Raw genomic sequence first — 24840 nt, 5'->3', positions numbered from 1 at the left:
TATATATATATTTATATATATATATATATATATATATATATATACATGAACAAATTGGCTATTTAATTGCTTTATTATGATTAAATTCAAAGTCAAGATTTTGAATGTGTATAAAAACGTAGCTATCAATAACCCGCCAGGTTTGTTCCATACCTGGCGGGCAAGTCTTTTTCTCTTCTGTTGCATTATATCCATACCGCTAGGCTTAAGTCGCTGCTTAGTGTCATCAGTTTCATTTCAATACTTGATAGTGTTACGTCGCCTACAGAAAAAGTAGATTGCTGTAGCTGATTAAATTTTGAATGTATTAAGCACCAAAACCATTTAGGGTTGTTTTTTCCGTACATTTAAACATTGATTCAATTGAATTCGATTTGAATAAACTCTAAATAATTTAGAAAGAGTGCTTCTGTGCTACTATGTGTCATATTTGCAAATTTTGTAAAACCTTAAAATTAGTTCTGTGTAACTGTGACATTCGAATAACGTGGCAATAAAAGGTTAACATAACAAATATGTGAATTAGGGTAGCTACATTTTTTATTCATCACTGTAGAAAAGGATAGCATCTGAAGGATTACTGAATATAGTGAGTTTTTTCATAGCATGCACATAATCTGTTTTTGTACATCTAATAGAAAACAAGTGACGTGACAAATTCCTTTGCGCTCCACACTCATACGAGCATACATAGTTGTTCTAAAATTGTGTATATACACACTTTGTATACAGTGAGAGGTGACGAACGAGCAACAAACTACATACCATCGATTCCGCATATTAAGCAACATACCTGTATTGTATCTGCTTTTGTATATACTGAAAGGAATTTCTCTAAATATTTAGGTAACGTACCGTGCTTTTTTCATTTTGATCATTTTACCGTAATATTTCTTAAAATATATTTTTGAAAAATATTTGCTTTTTACCTCACTTGTTATATGCTGGACAAAAACACCACACTATACGTATCCGACAAAGATACCCAAAACTTGACATTGTTGTAGTTATTTCAATTTTCCATTCAATCGATAATTGTGGCATCAAAGGTATTCAGAAACCTATCTACTTACAAGCCAACTTTAATAGTGGTTTGATGGATCGTCTTGAGGGAATCATGCGAACATAAGTATCAGAATTCATAACTCTACTAGGTAGACCCGTTTTACATATTTCGGATAGTTTGATGAGATAGTGAAAATATCAGGGAAAAATCAACAACTCAGCTAAAACGGCCTGCTAGTATAATTTCCTGATTTTTAGCACGGGTAATACCGTACTGCATCAAATCTCGAACACTTAAGCTATGATGTAACTTCTTGCACTAAAAAAATGAACGAAAAATTGACTTTCTTATCGATCTTAAAGTTTTAGCATGTTAATTATTCAATTTCATTCAATTCTTCTTATGGTCCAAAAAACCGTATCACTCACGCCTGTGGAAGTAACCTTCTCATTCTGTTGAAATGTATGAAAAATGCCTCAGTTCTGAACCATGTCTCCGGGAACCAGAGCTGCCAGTTTTTATTTCAAATAATCTGTATGCACCCGTGAAAAAATCTGTATTTTTCTGTATTTTGTTCGTGTGCCTACAAGTACAAAGGTCGGGTTTAGAGTAAGTGGGCTTGGAATCCGACCTTAAACCTCGTCTGAAACCGTAAAAAGGATGTGTAAAATTCCTGATTTTTTTACCTGAGAAAGCATTCGAATCAGGTATTTTTGTTCCCAAGTTGTCCCGCTTAGCCAAATATCCGAAGTCCAGAAGAAATCAAACAGAAGCAATTTCCGTCTTAGCTAAATTCCAGACACCCAGCTGAAGTCGAACAGAAGTAATAAAAGGGCAAAAGAAGAGCGTTGGTTGTCGTCAACGCAAATACAAGAAATTCAATCAGCCGCAAATATTCCACGTTGGACAAAGAAATAGATTTTAGGGCCTGCTCGCACTTATACAAATTTCCATAACGAACTGTCAGACTTTTGACAACCTCAGGTATATTCGAGAAATCGCAACTCGGATGCAATCCGAATCGAAAAGCGTGAAAAACAAACGTTGTCTAATCGGTTGCCCTAGTATTGCAAGTGGCAATCCTTTAAACCACAATAAAATATTACTTTTTTTCTATCATTAAAAGATTTTGTGTTCGGCTGCATATTGATTTTACAACTTGAAAACAACAACAATAACAAACGTACAAGCATTGAAGCAGTCACCCGTGGATTGCCTTAAGTGAATCGGCCAGTTTGGTGGCTATGGGGGAAACGCATTCGAAAAACTGGAAATTGGTGTTTGGATGAAATGTTTGTGAGGCAGAGCTACCAGTTCTATAGTGCGAACATTTTGTTAAACATCACAATTTTAAACCAAAACTCAAAAAATTCGATTGCTGAAATTCTGTACAAATCAGTATTAAAAATCAAAATTCTGTATGAATTCTGTATTCTGTATCATTTCCGTACCGTGGTCAATAAATCTGTATAATACAGAAACATCTGTATTTCAAATTTCCAAAAGCAAAAACAGCACTTTTGACACTGTTTTGTGAGCAAACACTTTGCTGAAACCTTCGGTACAAGACTTATTAAAATGAAATGAAAATTTTAAAATAAAACTGAATCAAAAAAACTGATCGACCATTTCCGATTCCGCTGAAACTTTGCACAGTTGTTTCCAGTTGATGAAAAGGTCATTCTACACTATCAGTTCTTCATGTAGACTCACGACTGCTGTTTCAAAAGGGCCTATCCAAAAATGTGACTGATGAATGAATTACATTTTGTATCAGAAAAACGACTTGTTCGATTAAAATGGCGTCTTCAGCCAAGTTGTAGGTAATAAAATTGGGATTCTAAATAAATATATACGCAGTAGAAAAATTTTTTTTGGGCCAAATTGTCACAAAATCTTAAATATCTCAAAAAGTACCTTTTTAAAAATCTAATTTTTTTACACATTGAAGACGACAATATTTATCACTATCTGTCAAAATTTGGAGATGGTAAAATGAAAAACAAAAAAGTTATGGACGTTTGAATATTTTGTCATTTTCACTGGGAATTATTTTTTTTTTGGTCTATGTTCTGTTATTGTTATAAATTATCGCTAAGAGCATGATACAAATCCAACGCGCTGTTTTTGTAACATAAACAATCATTTTGATACTGGCCCTATTGAAATCTAATATGCGTAACTCAGCGACGATTCCCGCTACGCTGTCAGACGGTTCTAAAAAATAAGACGCTACGCTGTCAGACGGTTCTAAAAAATAAGACGCTACGCTGTCAGACGGTTCTAAAAATAAGATTAAGTACTATGGAGACAAATCGCCCCAAATGACCGATGGTCGAATATCGACCATTTTTGATTTGAATGAAACTTTGCACATGTATTTGGCTTAGCAAACTGAGTATTTTTCACAGATGGAGAGATTTTTTACACCCATTAGTTATATTCTAAAATGGCGTATGTCTTTTGGCATAGGTTTTATTCGAAGCATTGTAGTCCAGAAACCGTTGGTTGTATAGAAAAACTGTCTGAGAATGAGTTGTAGGGAATTAAAAATGAATCATAAAAAAATTATACACTGTACAAAACAAAATTTTTTGACCAAAAGAATAAACATTTAATTTCAATTTAAAAAAAAAGAGTTGATTTTTTTTATTTTTTTTTAAATAAACTTGACGTTAAAACGCAACTTTTAAAATAAGTCCAGGATGGAGAAATGAAAAATTATTTTTTAATGGTAGATTAATTTTTTTATGAAAATTCTAATTCAAACATTTTTTAAAATAGTTATATTCTGATGATTTTAAAAGATGCAGAGAGTCATTTTGAATCAAAAAGCTCTTGGTAGTTAACATTCTAAAGGCATTGGTTCTCGAGTTATTTTGAATTCAAGCTCGAAAAACTATTGAAATTTAGGAAAATACACATTTTTATTAATTTGTCCGTGGTTCTCCAGCGAAAACCTTACGTTCATTGGAATGCTTGATCAAAAATATACAATTCATTCTTTGACAACAAAACGATTGGATAAATAACTCAGGCGCTGTACCTTAGCCTACCTACTAGAGTGGCCTTTTTTGCAACATCATGCGATTTCGATGAGCGCCGGGTGGAAAAAGTTTCCTTTTTACTCCAATAATAAGCCATAAAAATTTGAAGTTTCAAAGTTTGTATTCAAGCTCTGGCAAAAATATCTCCAAAGATGTTCATGATACGCTAGTGGATTGAAGTATTTCAGACAAGTTTGTGTTGCTGTTTTCTTTTAAGTGATTTGCTCGCTCGAAAGCTAACCAATCTTACTCGTCTTCTTCATATCTATGAACTTTCATACAATCGGACTCAGAAACTTGCGGCCATGCAGCTCCCTTAAAGAGCTCTTGGAGTTGGCATTCATATTTCTTGGTTGTAGAGCGGCGTTTTTTCACTCATTCCACGCAAGCTTCATGGCAACAAACGTTTACTGCCTGAAAATAAATTTGCTCCGATCATTGACCACAGAAGAATTAAATTGCATTCGAAAGGTTTCTGTTTTTATAGTCAAACTTTACATTTAGGTACATTTCCGATGTGCGAAGCCTATTCAATGTCCTAATCGAGTTATGAATTTTCTATATGATTCTTTCGCATGTGCCGAGATTAATAAAGTAGTGATGAAGTGATGAAGAATCACTTGTGGTATTTTATCCTAGGATAAGTTGGATTGGCTCTTTTAGACTCAGATGTTCCGCTTGAAATCAAACGAAAAATGATCAGGCAATTGAAAGCAAGGGATCCTTTTGTAGTTTTTGTCGAGTATCTCAAACATTTAAATCCTGAACAGTTACTAGTATGTGACCCCATTTCGTTTCATACAAAACCGAACCCAGCCAAAGAGAAAAATAATGAGAAATAGCAAACGTCTGTCTAAAAATTACTCGATGTAAATTTTGAAAGATTGTAACCGTGTTTTAATTCATAATGGAGACGAACTTCAGTTTATATTGCATGTTGTTGATTCATACCGAAAAAAAATCCATCTCATTCAAAATCCGCACTTTTTTTTTCTTCATCTATAATTTATTTGACACGGCACAAATACAATTTAATGTTTAACGGCGCCAATTATATCTGGTAGCTTACTTAAATCCGCACTTTTTAACAAACATCAAAAGTTATAGATCATTTTAAACTTAAATTAGAATAATAAAACTATTATTTTATAAAAAATAAATATAATTAAATACGTTTAGCGAGAGATATATGTTAAAGTAATTTAAAAAACCGTACAATTTTCATATAAATCGATTTCTAAAATATAAGCGCTATGTGGGTCTATTAAATAAACTCCGATCAACTTCAAATTTTCGTGGCTTATTGTAGAGGTCAAAAGGAAACTTTTTCAGCCCGGCGCTCGGTAAGATCGATAGTTTCAAAAATGGCCATATAAAATATATTATTATTGTTATATTGTTTTTGATCGTGGTATAATCGATTTGTAGTCATATACTGCGTATAAATATTTAGATTGTTTATGCCAACTTTAGTCAGTAGAAGTCAAATAATTTATAATCAAATGTTGTTCCTTATACCTTAATTTGAATGAACTTATCAGTAAAAAAGAAATTCTTTAGCACAGTTGCTATAACTGATCGTTTTTGAGGGGCATCCTATGAATGGCCAAATACCAATCAATATGGGTTCTTGAAACCTGGATTATACCCAGTGGCCAGAATCCGACGTCAAACCCCATTTTTAATCCAGATAACCATTTCTGGTTGCCTGATAATCATAAAATCATAAAATCTATCATAAAATTGCCGAACTGCCTAATCTGGGTATTCGATGGCAAAGATGGCGAAAGTTTCCGATCAACAGCCGAAAGTGACAATGTGAGTTTTTCAATAGCCGGGATGGTACTCAGAGGCAAGGAATCAACTCCATGCTTCATTTTGAAATCCGAATTTGTGACTTCCGGTTTCTGGAAAACATCCTTCAATTGCCAAATATAATCCAATAAATCCAATCCACTCTTTAAATTTTAGAATATTGATGTTGTATTTGAAGGAATAATTGGAGCATAGTATTTGAAATTTGACATAATATTTGTACTAAATAAATAGTTTTTCTATCATAATGACTCCTTATTTCGAACTTTAATCAAAGCAGCTAGTTTCAAACAGCCTTTGGGTTTTGTTTCTTTGTAATTTTGTGGAACAACCTCTTTAAATAAGTCGTGAAATCTTTGAGAGAAAAGACTTTCAATAATTTTACAATTTAACACATAACGGTCAAAATAAAAGTCCGATTACACTGGTCAACACAAGTGTGGCCGCGAAGGTCAAACTAAGAAAAAATGAATTATAGCTTTTCCTGTGAATTTTTTTCTTTCTAGGGCAACTAATGTGAGCTTTAGAGCAGAATTTTTTCGATTTTGTCAACCAGTGTTATAATCAAATGAAATGGGTACCAATAAAGCAACTAAACCTTCAATTCAAAACTAAGATTGTTGAAATTAGTCATGCCATCTTTGGCAAAACGAGTGAATTTAAAAAAGTTTTCTGAACACGTTTCTCTCATAACCTTCGAACTACATGTTCAATCATCATACATTTCGTTATTTGGGGGTTTTAAAGACAGTCCGTTCATTTGATACCTATTTTGTTCAAATCGGTTGTGTAGTTTCTGAGATAATGGAGTTTCATACCTTTTGCTTCAAAATTTTGATACGCATGGAAATTTTCACTCACTAGCAATATTTAATGCAAATGTGTTCTTTGATTCATCAGGTATCGTTCAACTATTTCCACTCGCGTACAAGTTTTCCATAGAACCGCTGCTGATTGTTTTTCGCTTCTAAAAGTTCCAAATACCATAGGAGACTGAATGATTCAAACACGATAATATTTATTGTATCCAAGTTCACTTGCATTCAACGGTATCGCGATAATCTCTGAGACATTATCGCCAGTGATACAAATCAACTTCAACTGTTCAACTGTTTGCTTACCGGAGCAAGTAGGTATCAACAATGCTTATGGAAATTGTAGCATGGTACATTAGCATGTGATATTTGAAATCACCAAGAATCATCGTGGTATACCACGGTGAAAGCACGACGTGGAGTAGCCAAGTTCCGCCTACAAACAACCAACATTAAGCCATAAAGAAAAGGAATCAGGATCGGACCAGATAGGCTAATAAATTTAAGGCTCCAAAAGCGGGTAGAAAACCCTTTTATCAGCCAGCAGAAATCTTCAACACCTACGTAAACGCAAAGAAAGCTTGCGGTAAGGAATCACCCATACCTTGATGTTATCGTCACAGGCAAAGTCGCTATTTGCCGCTAGACGGCGCAAACATCTCGAACAATAAGCTTTGCTCGGCATTCAAATCCCGCCACGCGGAAGACACAACGAACCGAACTAAACGAATACGAATGAAGTGAACATATTAGAACGTACTAAATCCTTCCAGTAAACACATTACATCATTTGTTTGTATTGTATAGGTATATGTACTTCTTAACTCTAGGCCTATCTGCTATTGTTCGTGTGCTTTTTATTCCCTACTGTGCTCGTGGACCCATGTGCTTTATATTTCGATCAGCTGCTTCATTATAAATCTGCAGTGACGTCACCGACTTAAGCAAGTGCTTGCACCCGGGTGTCTAATTCGGTAGGTGGCGTTCATAGATGATGATTTGTAAATTGCATGCACGTCAAAATTTGTTCACATTATATTTCGGGACACGGCGGTAGCATACCGGTCGCGGCCGACTTAAGTCGGGAAAATTAATACAGGATCTACAGGGCGTCCTTTAAGGAGGCCTCTTCGATAGAAAGAACGATACGACTCACCGAGACTGCTGCGACGGTCGCTGTTGTTGCTGCTATCGGTTGCTTTGCTGGATACTGTTACGGCTGGCGGCTGATGATGATGTTAGTTGCTTTGCTGGCTACGGCTGGCTGCTGGTGATGACGATCACATGTGGCAACGTGCGTGCGATCGGTCGGCAAACGCCGACGGGGGAAGAACTGCGGCGGGGATAAACTCGCTCCCTTAGTGCCGCTTACAGGGAGATATCTCGACCTGAAACGAACACTAGTTCACTGGAGGGCTCCGATCTACAGGATGTCACAAGATGATGCGGATTTTGGGAATACCGCGTGTCTTCCGACGATGTAGCGCTGTCGGGAAATTTCGTCCGATGGAAAAAACCAGTGCGCGGTGCGCCTTTCGCTGTCCCTTTTCTCTCGTTCGTCGTTGGTGGCTGTCGAATGAACGTGTGTAGCCGGCTGGCTATTGTACAAAGGGTCATTAGCACACGAGCGGGTCATTGACATTATACATAAGCACATTTACCTGTTCTGAACTTTCTTGCACACGTTTTGTATTTTGGCGAAACTATTGCACACTTTATCGACACTTCGAAATGTAATTTAAAATAAAGAAATTTAATACAACTCTACTACGTTCACATTATATGACTTACTATTAGAAACTTAAAGGAAAAACGCGGACAACAGACTCACGCGCGACACTTCTGAAATGCTTGACTAGGACGAAATGAACGAGCAATGTAAGTCCTCAGATAAGGAAAGGTGATTCCGTACGACTTACAGGAAATACGTTATGTCCCGCCAACTTCTTCGGGTTACTTCGGAAATCTACGATTCTTTTAGCTGTTTCATTTTGGAATCTTGAATTGGCTCTATTTGTCCCTTTCCAACCTTTCTTTAGGTTTCTTTAGAGACTATCGCGCTAAGTGAGTCTGAACGGGATTGTGAGCGGCTGACACTTAGAGAGAAATTATGCGATGGGGTTGCGACAAGTGTACCGAAATAGCTAGCCTTCATCTTGGCGCCAGCAGTTATGTTGATTTCGAAGTTACTAATAAATGATACGGCTACAATTCGAAGAATCGTTGCGATCGTTCGAGTGCAATCGCTTACGATTCTTTCGTGAAGCACTCGCTATATATTGCTCGCTCCGCCTACAGCAGGCAATACTGAAACCAAATCATCAAAGAAAGCTACCATATATTTCCGTGCTCTAAGTTATTTCTTGCATGCGTGAGAATATGTAATTTTAAATAGCGATGGTTTGCTGGGATCGAAAGCTCATGAACAGCACGTTCAGAAATGATACCCGAATGATTGTTATGCGATACATTTTGCCTTTCTCCTAGAAAGGTATAGCAATCACTGCAAAAACCAAAGGTATAAAAGTGCTCCAGAGGGTCGAATCTCGTATATCAATCGACTCAGTTTCACGAGCTGAGCATTTTCTGTATGTGTGTGTGTGCGTAAGTGTGTGTGTATGTGTGTGTGTAACGCTCTCCCGATCTCACTCGATTTTCTCAGAGACGGCTGGATCGATTTCAATGAAACTAATTGCAAATGAAAGGTCTATTTACCCCACAAGACCCTATTGAATTTTATTGTAATCGGATTTCTAGTTTAGAGGTTATGTATTAAAATGTAAAAATCACGAAACAACAATATCTCAGAAACTACGCAACCGATTTGAACAACATTAATTTCAAATGAACGGGCTACCTAAAAAACCCTTAACTTTTGAATTTTATGAAGATTGAACTTGCGGTTCAGAAGTTATGGAAGGAAACGTGTTCTGGAGACTGTTTAATCTCACTCATGTTTCTCAGAGATGGCTGGACCGATTTTCATAAAATCGGTGTCAAATTGAAGGTCTAGCTGCCCCATAAGACCCTATTGATTTTTTTTTGCAATCGGATTTTTACTTTGCCTGTTATGCTCAAAAATGTGAAATCCAGCTATGAAAAATAAAATTTCACAAGACTACTTAAACTCATTCACTTTTCGCAGAGATGGCTGAACCGATTTCCACAAAATTAGTGTCAAATGAAAGGTCTAGCTGCCTCATAACACCCTATTGAATTTTGCTGTAATCGGACTGTAACTTTGTCTGTAATGTATCGAAATGTGATAATCGCGAAACTTCATTATCTTAGAAACTACACAACCGTTTTGAACAATATTGATATCAGATGAACGGGCTAGTAAAATGTGGTATCGTACTATTTGAACGTTCCTGGTATCGCTAGTGATTAAATTGTTCGAAATTAAGAGTCATTTCTCTTATTTTGCTATTTCTTAAGCACTAACATTACGTCAAATTTCATATTTTATGCTTCGATAACAACATCAATATTTTAGAACCCAAAGAGTGAATATACCTTTATTGGATTTAAGCATTCCTGTTAATTTATTTTTACAAATAATAAGTTTGAATGAGAAAGGCTGAGTCTGACCGCTAGGTGGATTGATTTAGGTTTTTCCATCCTTGTTGATACATAATAGACAAAGTTACAGTTCACTTAGGCCGTTACAAATTTTATTTTCATTTTATGTCACCCTACCCCCCCCCCCCCCTTCAAAAACCTTGAATATTGAAAGGGGAAGAAAAATAAAGCACAAACCGTTTTGTTCATTTCATTGGTTTTCTGACAGCATAAATGCTTAAACACGTTTCTTTGCATAACTTCAATCACACAGCATTCAATCACGTGTCCGATCCTAATAAAATTATTTTCAAAATGGTTCAAAAAACAAGCCCGTTCTATTGATACCAATTTTGTTCAAATCGGTTGTGTAGTTTCTGAGATAATGAAGTTTTTTGATTTTCCACATTTTTAAACATAACCTCGAAACTAAAAATCCGATTGCAATAAAATTCAATAGGGTCTTATAAGGCTGTGCGAGATTTCGAATGATTTCGTATAATTTTGCCAAACTCGAAATTTCCCGAAATTTCGCGAAATTTCGGTTTCGCGAAATTGCCGAAAAATTTCGTTGAATTTCGCTAAATTCCGCCTAAAATTTCGCGAAAATAAACTTCCAATTTCGACGACTACGAAACTAAGGACCAAATTGCCGATAAACATTATTACATTATTTTGGTTTGTGCTCATTGCGACTATAAATTAAATTGAATATATCTCAACAGGTATCTGGTATACTAAGTCAGACATAGAAGAATAAACTCTCAGACGGTAATTTTTGTTTTTAAAGACAAAACCGTTACATCATGCGGGAGGAATTATTTATTCACGCAGAGCATACAATTCATGTCATCACTGAAGTCATATTCGATTTGAACGATATTGATATCAGATGAACGGGCTAGTTAAGTGTTAATTAATGAATTATGATTGAACAAGTGGTTTCCTAATTCGGCTGCTCTATACGTTCCCATTTCATTCGATTATAATCGAACTTAAGCAACCGTTATGTATTAAATTGTAATAACAACGAAAGTCTATTATCTCGAAGATTACACGACTTATTTAACATAACAAGTGTCATACGATCGAGTTATCTCTTAAACTCACAAATAACAAACTTCATAGCAACTTGATTTGTGGCTCAAAAGTAATGAAACGAAAAGATATTCAAAGACTATTTGAAACCATTCCTGCTTTGATCGATATATATGGGCTCAAAATAATTTAAATGTGGTATCGTACTATTTGACGTTCCCGGTATCGCTCGTGATGAAATTGTTCAATATTAAAAGTCATTTCTTTTTGCCTTTCTCCTAGAAAGCTATAGCAATCACTGCAAAAACTAAAGGTATAAAAGTACTCAAAAGAGCCGAATGTCGTATATCACTCGACTCAGTTCGACGAGCTGAGCGTTTTCTGTATGTGTGTGTAACGCTCTCCGAATCTCACTCGATTTTCTCAGAGATGGCTGAACCTATTTCAATAAAATTAATTGCAAATGAAAGATCTAGTTGCCCCATAAAATCCTATTGAATTTTATTGTAATCGGATTTCTAGTTTAGAGGTTATGTATTAAAATGTAAAAATCACGAAATATCAATATCTCAGAAACTACACAACCGATTTGAACAAAACTAATTTCAAATGAACGGGCTACCTAAAAAACCTCAACTTTCGAATTTTATGAAGATTGAACTTGTGGTTCAAAAGTTATGGAAAGAAACGTGTTCTGGAGACTACTTAATATCACTCATGATTCTCAGAGATGGCTGGACCGATTTTCATAAAATCAGTGTCATATGGAAGGTCTTGACGCCCCACAAGACTCTATGGTTTTTTTTGCAACCGGATTATTACTTTGCCTGTTATGTTTAAAAATGTGAAATCCAGCTATGGAAAGAAACGTATTCCGAAGACTACATAAACTCACTAGCTTTTCTCTGAGATGGTTGAACCGATTTCCACAAAATTAGTGTCAAATGAAAGGTCTAGCTGCCTCATAACACCCTATTGAATTTTGCTGTAATCGGACGGTAACTTTGTCTGTAATGTATCGAATGTGATAATCGCGAAACTTCATTATCTTAGAAACTACACAACCGTTCTGAACAATATTGATATCAGATGAATGGGCTAGTAAAATGTGGTATCGTACTATTTGAACGTTCCTGGTATCGCTAGTGATTAAATTGTTCGAAATTAAGAGTCATTTCTCTTATTTTGCTATTTCTTAAGCACCAACATTACGTCAAATTTCATATTTTATGCTTCGATAACAACATCAATATTTTAGAACCCAAAGAGTGAATATACGTTAACTGGATTTAAGCATTCATGTTAATTTATTTTTACAAATAATAAGTTTGAATGAGAAAGGCTGAGTCTGACCGCTAGGTGGATTAATTTAGGTTTTTCCATCCTTGTTGATACATAATAGACAAAGTTACAGTTCAATTAGGCCGTTACAAATTTTATTTTCATTTTATGTCACCCTACCCCCCCCCCCCCTTCAAAAACCTTGAATATTGAAAGGGGAAGAAAAATAAAGCTCAAACCGTTTTGTTCATTTCATTGGTTTTCTGACAGCATAAATGCTTACGCAACCGATTTGAACAACATTAATTTCAAATGAACGGGCTACCTAAAAAACCCTTAACTTTTGAATTTTATGAAGATTGAACTTGCGGTTCAGTTATGGAAAGAAACGTGTTCTGGAGACTGTTTAATCTCACTCATGTTTCTCAGAGATGGCTGGACCGATTTTCATAAAATCGGTGTCAAATTGAAGGTCTAGTTGCCCCATAAGACCCTATTGATTTTTTTTTGCAATCGGATTTTTACTTTGCCTGTTATGCTCAAAAATGTGAAATCCAGCTATGAAAAATAAAATTTCACAAGACTACTTAAACTCATTCACTTTTCGCAGAGATGGCTGAACCGATTTCCACAAAATTAGTGTCAAATGAAAGGTCTAGCTGCCTCATAACACCCTATTGAATTTTGCTGTAATCGGACTGTAACTTTGTCTGTAATGTATCGAAATGTGATAATCGCGAAACTTCATTATCTTAGAAACTACACAACCGTTTTGAACAATATTGATATCAGATGAACGGGCTAGTAAAATGTGGTATCGTACTATTTGAACGTTCCTGGTATCGCTAGTGATTAAATTGTTCGAAATTAAGAGTCATTTCTCTTATTTTGCTATTTCTTAAGCACTAACATTACGTCAAATTTCATATTTTATGCTTCGATAACAACATCAATATTTTAGAACCCAAAGAGTGAATATACCTTTATTGGATTTAAGCATTCCTGTTAATTTATTTTTACAAATAATAAGTTTGAATGAGAAAGGCTGAGTCTGACCGCTAGGTGGATTAATTTAGGTTTTTCCATCCTTGTTGATACATAATAGACAAAGTTACAGTTCAATTAGGCCGTTACAAATTTTATTTTCATTCTATGTCACCCTACCCCCCCCCCCCCTTCAAAAACCTTGAATATTGAAAGGGGAAGAAAAATAAAGCACAAACCGTTTTGTTCATTTCATTGGTTTTCTGACAGCATAAATGCTTAAACACGTTTCTTTGCATAACTTCAATCACACAGCATTCAATCACGTGTCCGATCCTAATAAAATTATTTTAAAAATGGTTCAAAAAACAAGCCCGTTCTATTGATACCAATTTTGTTCAAATCGGTTGTGTAGTTTCTGAGATAATGAAGTTTTTTGATTTTCCACATTTTAAACATAACCTCGAAACTAAAAATCCGATTGCAATAAAATTCAATAGGGTCTTATAAGGCTGTGCGAGATTTCGAATGATTTCGTATAATTTTGCCAAACTCGAAATTTCCCGAAATTTCGCGAAATTTCGGTTTCGCGAAATTGCCGAAAAATTTCGTTGAATTTCGCTAAATTCCGCCTAAAATTTCGCGAAAATAAACTTCCAATTTCGACGACTACGAAACTTCGGACCAAATTGCCGATAAACATTATTACATTATTTTGGTTTGTGCTCATTGCGACTATAAATTAAATTGAATATATCTCAACAGGTATCTGGTATACTAAGTCAGACATAGAAGAATAAACCCTCAGACGGTAATTTTTGTTTTTAAAGACAAAACCGTTACATCATGCGGGAGGTATTATTTATTCACGCAGAGCATACAATTCATGTCATCACTGAAGTCATATTCGATTTGAACGATATTGATATCAGATGAACGGGCTAGTTAAGTGTTAATTAATGAATTATGATTGAACAAGTGGTTTCCTAATTCGGCTGCTCTATACGTTCCCATTTCATTCGATTATAATCGAACTTAAGCAACCGTTATGTATTAAATTGTAATAACAACGAAAGTCTATTATCTCGAAGATTACACGACTTATTTAACATAACAAGTGTCATACGAACGAGTTATCTCTTAAACTCACAAATAACAAACTTCATAGCAACTTGATTTGTGGCTCAAAAGTAATGAAACGAAAAGATATTCAAAGACTATTTGAAACCATTTCTGCTTTGATCGATATATATGGGCTCAAAATAATTTAAATGTGGTATCGTACTATTTGACGTTCCCGGTATCGCTCGTGATGAAATTGTTCAATATTAAAAGTCATTTCTTTTTGCCTTTCTCCTAGAAAGCTATAGCAATCACTGCAAAAACTAAAGGTATAAAAGTACTCAAAAGAGCCGAATGTCGTATATCACTCGACTCAGTTCGACGAGCTGAGCGTTTTCTGTATGTGTGTGTATGTGTGTGTAACGCTCTCCGAATCTCACTCGATTTTCTCAGAGATGGCTGAACCTATTTCAATAAAATTAATTGCAAATGAAAGATCTAGTTGCCCCATAAAATCCTATTGAATTTTATTGTAATCGGATTTCTAGTTTAGAGGTTATGTATCAAAATGTAAAAATCACGAAATATCAATATCTCAGAAACTACACAACCGATTTGAACAAAACTAATTTCAAATGAACGGGCTACCTAAAAAACCTCAACTTTCGAATTTTATGAAGATTGAACTTGTGGTTCAAAAGTTATGGAAAGAAACGTGTTCTGGAGACTATTTAATATCACTCATGATTCTCAGAGATGGCTGGACCGATTTTCATAAAATCAGTGTCATATGGAAGGTCTTGATGCCCCACAAGACTCTATGGTTTTTTTTTGCAACCGGATTATTACTTTGCCTGTTATGTTTAAAAATGTGAAATCCAGCTATGAAAAGAAACGTATTCCGAAGACTACATAAACTCACTAGCTTTTCTCTGAGATGGTTGAACCGATTTCCACAAATTTAGTGTCAAATGAAAGGTCTAGCTGCCTCATAACACCCTATTGAATTTTGCTGTAATCGGACGGTAACTTTGTCTGTAATGTATCGAATGTGATAATCGCGAAACTTCATTATCTTAGAAACTACACAACCGTTCTGAACAATATTGATATCAGATGAACGGGCTAGTAAAATGTGGTATCGTACTATTTGAACGTTCCTGGTATCGCTAGTGATTAAATTGTTCGAAATTAAGAGTCATTTCTCTTATTTTGCTATTTCTTAAGCACTAACATTGCGTCAAATTTCATATTTTATGCTTCGATAACAACATCAATATTTTAGAACCCAAAGAGTGAATATACGTTAACTGGATTTAAGCATTCATGTTAATTTATTTTTACAAATAATAAGTTTGAATGAGAAAGGCTGAGTCTGACCGCTAGGTGGATTAATTTAGGTTTTTCCATCCTTGTTGATACATAATAGACAAAGTTACAGTTCAATTAGGCCGTTAAAAATTTTATTTTCATTTTATGTCACCCTACCCCCCCCCCCCCCCCTTCAAAAACCTTGAATATTGAAAGGGGAAGAAAAATAAAGCTCAAACCGTTTTGTTCATTTCATTGGTTTTCTGACAGCATAAATGCTTAAACACGTTTCTTTGCATAACTTCAATCACACAGCATTCAATCACATGTCCGATCCTAATAAAATTATTTTTAAAATGGTTCAAAAAACAAGCCCGTTCTATTGATACCAATTTTGTTCAAATCGGTTGTGTAGTTTCTGAGATAATGAAGTTTTTTGATTTTCCACATTTTTAAACATAACCTCGAAACTAAAAATCCGATTGCAATAAAGTTCAATAGGGTCTTATAAGGCTGTGCGAGATTTCGAATGATTTCGTATAATTTCGCCAAACTCGAAATTTCCCGAAATTTCGCGAAATTTCGCGAAATTTCGGTTTCGCGAAATTGCCGAAAAATTTCGTTGAATTTCGCTAAATTCCGCCTAAAATTTCGCGAAAATAAACTTCCAATTTCGACGAATACGAAATTTCGGACCAAATTTCCGATACACATTATTACATTATTTTGGTTTGTGCTCATTGCGACTATAAATTAAATTGAATATATCTCAACAGATATCTGGTATACTAAGTCAGACATAGAAGAATAAACTCTCAGACGGTAATTTTTGTTTTTAAAGACAAAACCGTAACATCATGCGGGAGGTATTATTTATTCACGCAGAGCATACAATTCATGTCATCACTGAAGTCATATTCGAGGAATATGAAGCCGTCCAAATGCGCTACAAGGTATCTAGTAATTTGTTTGTAGGAATAAATTTTACGCATCTTTTACGTACATCAAAATGTGGTTATATTTGCAGCCCACAAGGTTAAAGAGGCTGATTCGTTGTTTTGCTTTCGTCTCGATTAGACGCAAATTGTTTATCTCCGTTTGAGTTCGCAAAATAACAATACACGAGTTATCGTACGGGTGTTTTTTTGTCGATTAGTTCTTGTGCTGCGCGATAACAATAGCCTTTTATATATCGGCAGAAACATCTGCACACTGGTAGGGGCAGGCTACCCCGCCAGTGATTCGATACGCAGCTGATATATCAGCAAGAATAATTCTCCCGCACCGCTGTTACCCCGCTAGCAGCACGGACCATCATACGATCGAGCGAGTGGAAGTCAACTACAAGTGGCATCTACAAGGTCGCGTGTAAGACACGGCCACTGCGTCTCAACACGAAGCTGGATCGTCATTGTTTGTTCTGCGGAGACGCTCGATTAATTCTACTATCAGCCGTGAGGTCGTGACATAGACGTTCGGTGACGTATTACCTTTAGAATTTTTACTATTATTATCAATATTATTACTATGTTATAATATTATTATTAATATTATTATTGATATTATTATTGTTATTATTAATATTATTACTGTAATTATTATTATTATTATTATTACTATTGTTATTAGAATTAGTATTACTGTCTTTTTTTTTAATTGTTTTTAAAATTTAACATCAACTACTTGAACCCCCCCCCCCATATTCGAATATTTATCGTTTGTGTGCGGTAGAGCGTAACGCTCCCGCAAAATGGACGACATGCAGGTGCAACTTTTCCTGGAGGTGGAAACAAACGGGGAAGAAATTGAAATTTCTCCCATCAGCTCACCCCTACCTTCCCCTGTGCCCTCCCCTTTGCCAAGTCCTGTACCAAGAGTACCGGAAGTACGGGTAAAAGCTTACCCAGATGCCGCTGGCGGTCCCTACGTTGTTTTTTTCCGGCCCATAAAGAAGCCATTGAATATTATTCAAATTGGCAAAGACCTGGCAAAACATTTTTCGGCCGTAACCGAGATTACGAAGGTGAGGCCGAACAAACTGCGAGTTGTCGTGAGTAGCTTGAAGCAAGCAAACGAAATTGCTGGCTACGAGCTCTTCACGAGAGAGTATCGCGTGTACATCCCTGCCAAGGATGTAGAAATCGACGGTGTGGTTACCGAGGGGAATCTCACTGTCGATGACATTTTGCGTCATGGAGTTGGCTGTTTTAAAAACCCCTTGATGCAAAGTGTAAAGATACTGGATTGCAAGCAATTGCATTCAGTATCCATCGAAGAAGGGAAGAAGAAATTCCTCCCTTCGGATTCCTTCCGAGTAACATTCGCCGGATCCGCGCTGCCGAGCTACGTCCGCTTGGACAGGGTTCGTCTACCTGTACGCCTGTTCGTACCGCGGGTCATGCATTGCCAAAACTGTAAGCAGTTAGGTCACACAGCCACCTACTGCTGCAACAAGGCACGCTGTAGCAAGTGCGGAGGCAATCATGCTGAGAACGCTTGCAGTGGGGATACTGAAAAGTGTCTTTATTGCGAGGGAACTCGGCATGACCTTCCGGCATGTCCCGCGTACAAACAGCGCGAGGAAAAAAATAAGCGTTCCCTTAAGGAACGATCAAAGCGCTCTTTTGCAGAAATGCTTAAGAGGGCTGAGCCACCCTCGACAGGAAACATCTTTTCCTTTTTGCCAACCGATGAGGGTACATCTGACGATCCCGTCGAAGGGTGTTCCTATGCCTTGCCAGAGGGATCTAGGAAGAGGAGAATGCTCAACTCTCCTAATCTTTCTCGCAAAGGTCGTAAGATAACCCCTAGCGGAATGACCAATAAGACAACACAAAAAGGAAGCGGTGAAGAAAAACCGAAGCAAGTACCCCCCGGTTTTAATTTCAAATCAAACCAGGAGTACCCACCGCTTCCTGGGGCACCAAAAACCCCTCGTGCACCCATTTCTCGATCAGAAGACATAAAAGAAACAGGGTTCATAAAATTCTCTGATATTGTGGACTGGATATTTAAAACATTCAACATACCAGATCCCCTCCAAAACATTCTTCTTGCCCTTCTCCCAACAGTGAAAACCTTTTCGAAGCAACTCACAGCAACTTGGCCCCTCATTTCAGCTATCGTATCTTTCGATGACTAATACGTTGAAAGAGGTTAGGAATTTTGTCACTGTGTTACAGTGGAACTGCAGAAGTATCATCCCCAAATTTGATTTATTTTCACATTTGATAAACACATACAATTGTGATGCGTTCGCGCTTTGTGAAACTTTTCTCAATTCAAATGACCAACTTAATTTCCACGATTTTAACATCATTCGTCGAGATCGAGACTCACACGGTGGAGGGGTACTTTTAGGGATCAAAAAGTGCTATTCTTTTTTCAGAATCGACCTCCCCTCGATCTCGAATATTGAAGTTGTTGCCATTCAAACGAATATGAATGGAAAAGACCTTTGCCTTGTTTCGTTATATATTCCCCCATCCGCGCGGATTGAACAGAAGCAACTCCTTGATATAGCAGAATTGCTTCCCGCACCTTTTTTGATTTTGGGAGATTTTAACTCTCACTGTTCGCTATGGGGGTCGCTGTACGACGACAACCGATCTTCTTTAATTTGTAACTTGATCGACAACTTCAATATGACACTTTTGAATACTGGGGAAGCGACACGTGTACCTAATCCTCCAGCACGTGAAAGCGTGCTTGACCTATCCCTCTGCTCGACATCACTTGCGTTAGATTGCCAGTGGAAAGTAATCAACGATCCCCACGGTAGTGATCATCTTCCAATCGTTATATCAATTGCTAATGGTTCAACTCCCCCGAACCCAATCAATATTTCCTACGACCTTACACGTAATATTGATTGGAAGCGTTATGAGTCTATTACAGCGGAATCTATCGAGACTCACGAGGAACTTCCTCCGGAGGAAGAATACGCGTTCTTAGCTGGCTTGATAATCGACGCCGCGACTCAAGCTCAGACGAAACCGATACCCGGGGTAACGATTAGACAACGCCCTCCCAACAATTGGTGGTACAAAGAGTGCTTTGAGCTGTACGCGCGAAGGTCCGCGGCGTATAAGGACTACCGGGAGTACGGCACTGTCAACCTACTACGAAAGTACGAGGCACTGGGCAGGCAGATGAAGAGCTTAGTAAAGGCGAAAAAACGCGGGTACTGGCGGCGGTTCGTAAACGCGTTGTCGAGCGAAACAGCGATGAGCACTCTTTGGGATACCGCCAGGCGCATGCGGAACCGTGACGTTTCGAATGAGAGTGAGGAGTATTCAGATCGCTGGATACTCGATTTTGCCAAAAAGGTCTGTCCGGATTCTGTACCGGAACAGAAAACCTTTCGCGACGCGTTTATAGTAACTACGGAAGAGCCTCCATTTTCGATGTTGGAATTTTCAATGGCTCTCCTGTCGTGCAACAATAAGGCTCCAGGGTTAGATAGAATAAAATTCAACCTGTTGAAGAATCTACCCGACTCTGCAAAAAGACGCTTGTTGGACTTGTTCAACAAGTTTCTTGAGCTAAATATTGTTCCGCATGACTGGAGGGAGGTAAAAGTCATTGCTATTCGGAAACCCGGGAAACCTGCCTCTGATCACAATTCATATAGGCCGATTGCGATGCTCTCTTGCCTCCGGAAATTAATGGAGAAAATGATCCTCTTACGGTTAGACAAATGGGTCGAAACAAACGGTTTACTTTCAGATACTCAATTTGGCTTTCGCCGGGGCAAAGGGACGAACGATTGCCTAGCGTTGCTTTCTACTGAAATTCAACTCGCATTTGCTCGAAAAGAGCAAATGGCTTCTGCGTTCTTGGATATTAAGGGGGCTTTTGACTCTGTCTCTGTAGAAGTTTTAAGCGCGAAACTTCATTCGCAGGGACTTTCACTAAATCTGCATAACTTTTTGCTCAATTTGTTGTCAGAAAAGCATATGTATTTCTCACATGGCGATTCGACAACTTCCCGAATTAGTTACATGGGCCTTCCCCAGGGCTCATGTTTAAGTCCTCTCTTATATAATTTTTACGTCAATGACATCGATGAATGTCTTGCAAATTCATGCACGCTAAGGCAACTTGCAGACGATAGCGTTGTATCCATTACTGGTAGCGAGGCTAGCGATCTGCAAGGACCATTGCAAGATACCTTAGACAATTTGTCTGAATGGGCTCTTAAGCTGGGTATCGAATTCTCTCCGGAGAAAACTGAGTTGGTCGTTTTTTCTAGGAAGCATAACCCAGCTCAGCTGCAGCTCCTACTAACGGGTAAAACGATCTCTCAGGTTTTAGTCGCTAAATATCTCGAGGTCTGGTTCGACTCTAAATGCACCTGGGCTTGTCATATTAGGTATCTGACACGAAAATGCCAACAGAGGATTAATTTTCTTCGTACGATTACCGGAACCTGGCGGGGAGCCCACCCAGGAGACCTTCTAAGGCTTTACCAAACAACGATATTGTCAGTTCTTGAGTACGGCTGTTTCTGCTTTCGCTCCGCCGCGAACACGCACATTATAAAATTAGAGAGAATACAATATCGTTGTTTGCGTATTGCCTTGGGTTGCATGCAGTCGACCCATACGATGAGTCTTGAAGTGTTAGCGGGTATTCTTCCGTTGAAACATCGTTTTTGGAATCTCTCTTACCGGTTGCTAATTCGATGCACAGTTATGAACCCATTAGTAATTGAAAATTTCGAGAGGTTGGTCGACCTTCAATCTCAATCCAGATTTATGACTTTATATTTTGACTATATGGCTCAAGATATTAATCCTTCTTCATACGATTCCTCCAATGTCGCACTTTTAGATACTTCTAATAATGCTATATTCTTCGACACCACCATGAAACAAGACATTTCTGGTATCCCGGATCAATTGCGACCCCAAGAGATCCCTAAGATTTTTTCGAATAAGTTTAAACATGTTAGTTATGATAAAAGGTTTTACACTGACGGATCTAATCTAGATGAGTCCACTGGCTTCGGTGTTTTCCACGAAAATTTTACCGCCTCCTACAAACTCGATGCTCCTGCTTCCGTGTACGTCGCAGAACTTGCTGCTATTCAGTACTCTCTTGGAATCATCGAAACCCTACCCACAGACCACTACTTCATCTTCACAGATAGTCTCAGTGCCATTGAGGCTCTGCGATCGATGAAGCCTGTGAAGCACACCCCGTATTTCCTGGGGAAAATACGGCGGTTTTTAAGTGCTTTAACAGATAAAAATTACCGGGTTACCTTAGCGTAGGTCCCTTCTCATTGCTCGATTCCGGGTAATGAAAAGGCTGACGCTTTTGCTAAGGTGGGTGCTATTGATGGCGATATTTATGAAAGACCAATTGCTTATGATGAATATTATAGCATTTTGCGTCAGAGAACACTCAACAGTTGGCAATCATCATGGAACTCTGATGAACTGGGACGGTGGCTACATTCCATTTTTCCTAAGGTATCGACGAAAGCATGGTTCAAGGGGTTGGATGTAGGTCGGGACTTCATTCGCGTGATGTCCAGACTTATGTCCAATCACTACACGTTAAACACGCATCTCTTTCGTATAGGGCTTGTAGACAGTAATCACTGCGTTTGTGGCGATGGCTACCATGACATCGAGCATGTTGTTTGGTCGTGTACCGAATACTGTGGTGTTAGGTCCGAGCTTATAGATTCCCTTCGGGCCCGAGGAAAACAACCGAACGTACCCGTTAGAGACATTCTGGGAAGCGGTGATCTCCAGTACATGACACAGCTATACTGCTTTCTGAAAACGCTGACATTAAAATTTAAAATTTTCTTTGTCTATTTGTCAGATTAAGGATACAAATATGCTATGCTGAAGACACGAAAACGAAGAGCCCGCATCTATGCTTACACAAATATTTTGAACCCACAACAAACAAGAATACAATTGCTCTACCAGTTGAAAAACAAAGTTCCAAAATAGTTTTAAGTCAAAATTGTATCTCCCCTCCTCTCACCTTAAATCCCCACTAGCTCGTAGTCGGCCGCGAGAATAAAGAAAAGGCCTTCCTCTTTTCCCTGCTAACGTAGAATTAATACGAATTGTACTTGGCTCAGTAAAACAGAAAATGTATCGTGCCGTGTCAAATAAACTAATTTAAACCTAAAAAAAAAAAAAGGTTAAAGAGGTCACTTTTTGTTTCTCGTTTAGGAGGGCATCGCAATTTCTGTCAAAACTAAAGCTCTGAAGCTCTTTCTTACAGGCCAAATGTTACTCTTGTTTTAGGGGACACAAAATTTTACAATGTCAATAACAAGTTCAAATTATAGCATAAAAGTGATTCTGACTTTGCACTTGACGAATATACAAGGTAGAAGAAAAGAAAGGTTAGAAAAAACGAGAAATAAGAGAACGAGGATGACTACGAATAACTTAATTGAGTAAAGAGAAAACTATTTGTCTGTTGCATTACAACATTCCATTCTAACTGTTTATTGGTTGAAAGAAAAATAATTTTTGGGGTCCGTTCCCAAACCACGTAGTCATATATAGGGAGACGGGGGGAAGGGGGGGGGGGGGGTAAGGGGGTTATCAAGGACCACGAAAAATCACGCGGGGGGTGTGGGGGTTAAGCAGGGGCGACTCGTCCATATGTGCAACCTGTGCAATGCACATGGGGACGTCAGACAAAACTTAATCTAAAATCCAAATTCATGCTCTTATTTTCTTATTTTGTAGTTTTATTTTTAAATAGAAACAATAGGAACTACTTGCTTTCATTCGCGGATAAAATTGTAGTTACTTCCTTAAACTCTGATTTTCAGAACTTCCAGTTGAACAGGTTGGTTCAACAGCCACGGGTCGCCCCTGGGGTTAACGAGTAGACCACGTAGTCTTTTTTCTGACTTATAATTTATCATTGCCACTAAGTCAAGACGAAGCTTTCGCAATTTTTTAATTAATAAATTTCTTTGACACGACTAATTAATAAGTGTCACGGAAAGTTTGAGAGTTGTCAGCATTTAACTGTAATCAAATTTTTGAAACATATTTTAAATTTATCCGAACGAAGGATATTTTTTTTTAAACAGGATTTGCCTTATATGGCATTTACTTCTTTAGAATAATAGTTCTATTTTGTAATGCGTCGGGATTTATGTTATCCTGGAAGTATAATTCAATACTCAACGACCGGTAAAAAAAATCAACGTTTTGGTCTTTAAAACAATATAAAAGACCTGGATGTTCGTGAACTGAAGGAAGAAAGAAAGATGTTTATATTTTGTTTGACATTCAAAAACTTTGTAATTTATTAAAAAAAACTAAGTTACAAATCTGATACCTGAAAATCACTAAAAGTAAGGTTTCACTTATTATCAACTAAATATTTTTCTAGATGATTTCTAGATGAGTATACAATTTACCATAACTATTAGCGAAAAATTTATCGTGGATGATCAAACTGCTTAAACAAATTTTATTTATTATGATACTCAACAACAAATTTAAAATCATTTTGAACAAATTTAAAATCATTTTGAATATCAACAGAAAAGCGTTTTAAATTACTTTCAGGTAAGGAAATTATTATATTTGTTAAAGACAATGAAATATTATCAATAATTAAACAACCATTATCTATTTGTTATTTTGGTTTTGAGAAAATGATATTACTGGAAATTCTATTTACAATTTGCGCAATAACTAATAATCAGTTTTCTTGAACCTTCATTTTTTTATAAATTTTTCATACTTTAGTGTATATGTACTTCATACTTTAGTGCATATATCACAAAACAAAAGACCACGAAAGACCACGGGGGAGTAGGGGGGTATAAAAGAGATCAAAATATGACCACTTAGTTTAGGAATGGTCCCAAATGCATTTTATTAGTTTTGGTGTCGCAGAAACTCACAGGGCATATTTT

General features: G+C 37.1%; 1 protein-coding gene across 2 annotated transcripts in view; it reads left to right on the top strand.

Annotated features, from left to right (window-relative positions):
* The first annotated feature begins 230 nt into the window (after positions 1–230).
* The window catches only part of LOC129723338 (unconventional myosin-XV), a 545387-nt gene continuing 520777 nt past the window's right edge, over positions 231–24840 (top strand). Inside the window, exons 1-2 of one of the 2 annotated variants that reach the window (XM_055677518.1) lie at positions 231–500; positions 639–846. The gene's annotated coding sequence lies outside the window, so the exon portion shown is untranslated. Of the gene's footprint in view, positions 847–24840 lie in introns of both variants that reach the window. The other variant, XM_055677517.1, reaches the window with a different exon arrangement.

This window comes from Wyeomyia smithii, chromosome 2 (assembly GCF_029784165.1).
Source record: "Wyeomyia smithii strain HCP4-BCI-WySm-NY-G18 chromosome 2, ASM2978416v1, whole genome shotgun sequence".
NCBI classification, from domain to species: domain Eukaryota; kingdom Metazoa; phylum Arthropoda; class Insecta; order Diptera; family Culicidae; genus Wyeomyia; species Wyeomyia smithii.
This window is presented reverse-complemented; position numbering and strand designations above follow the sequence as displayed.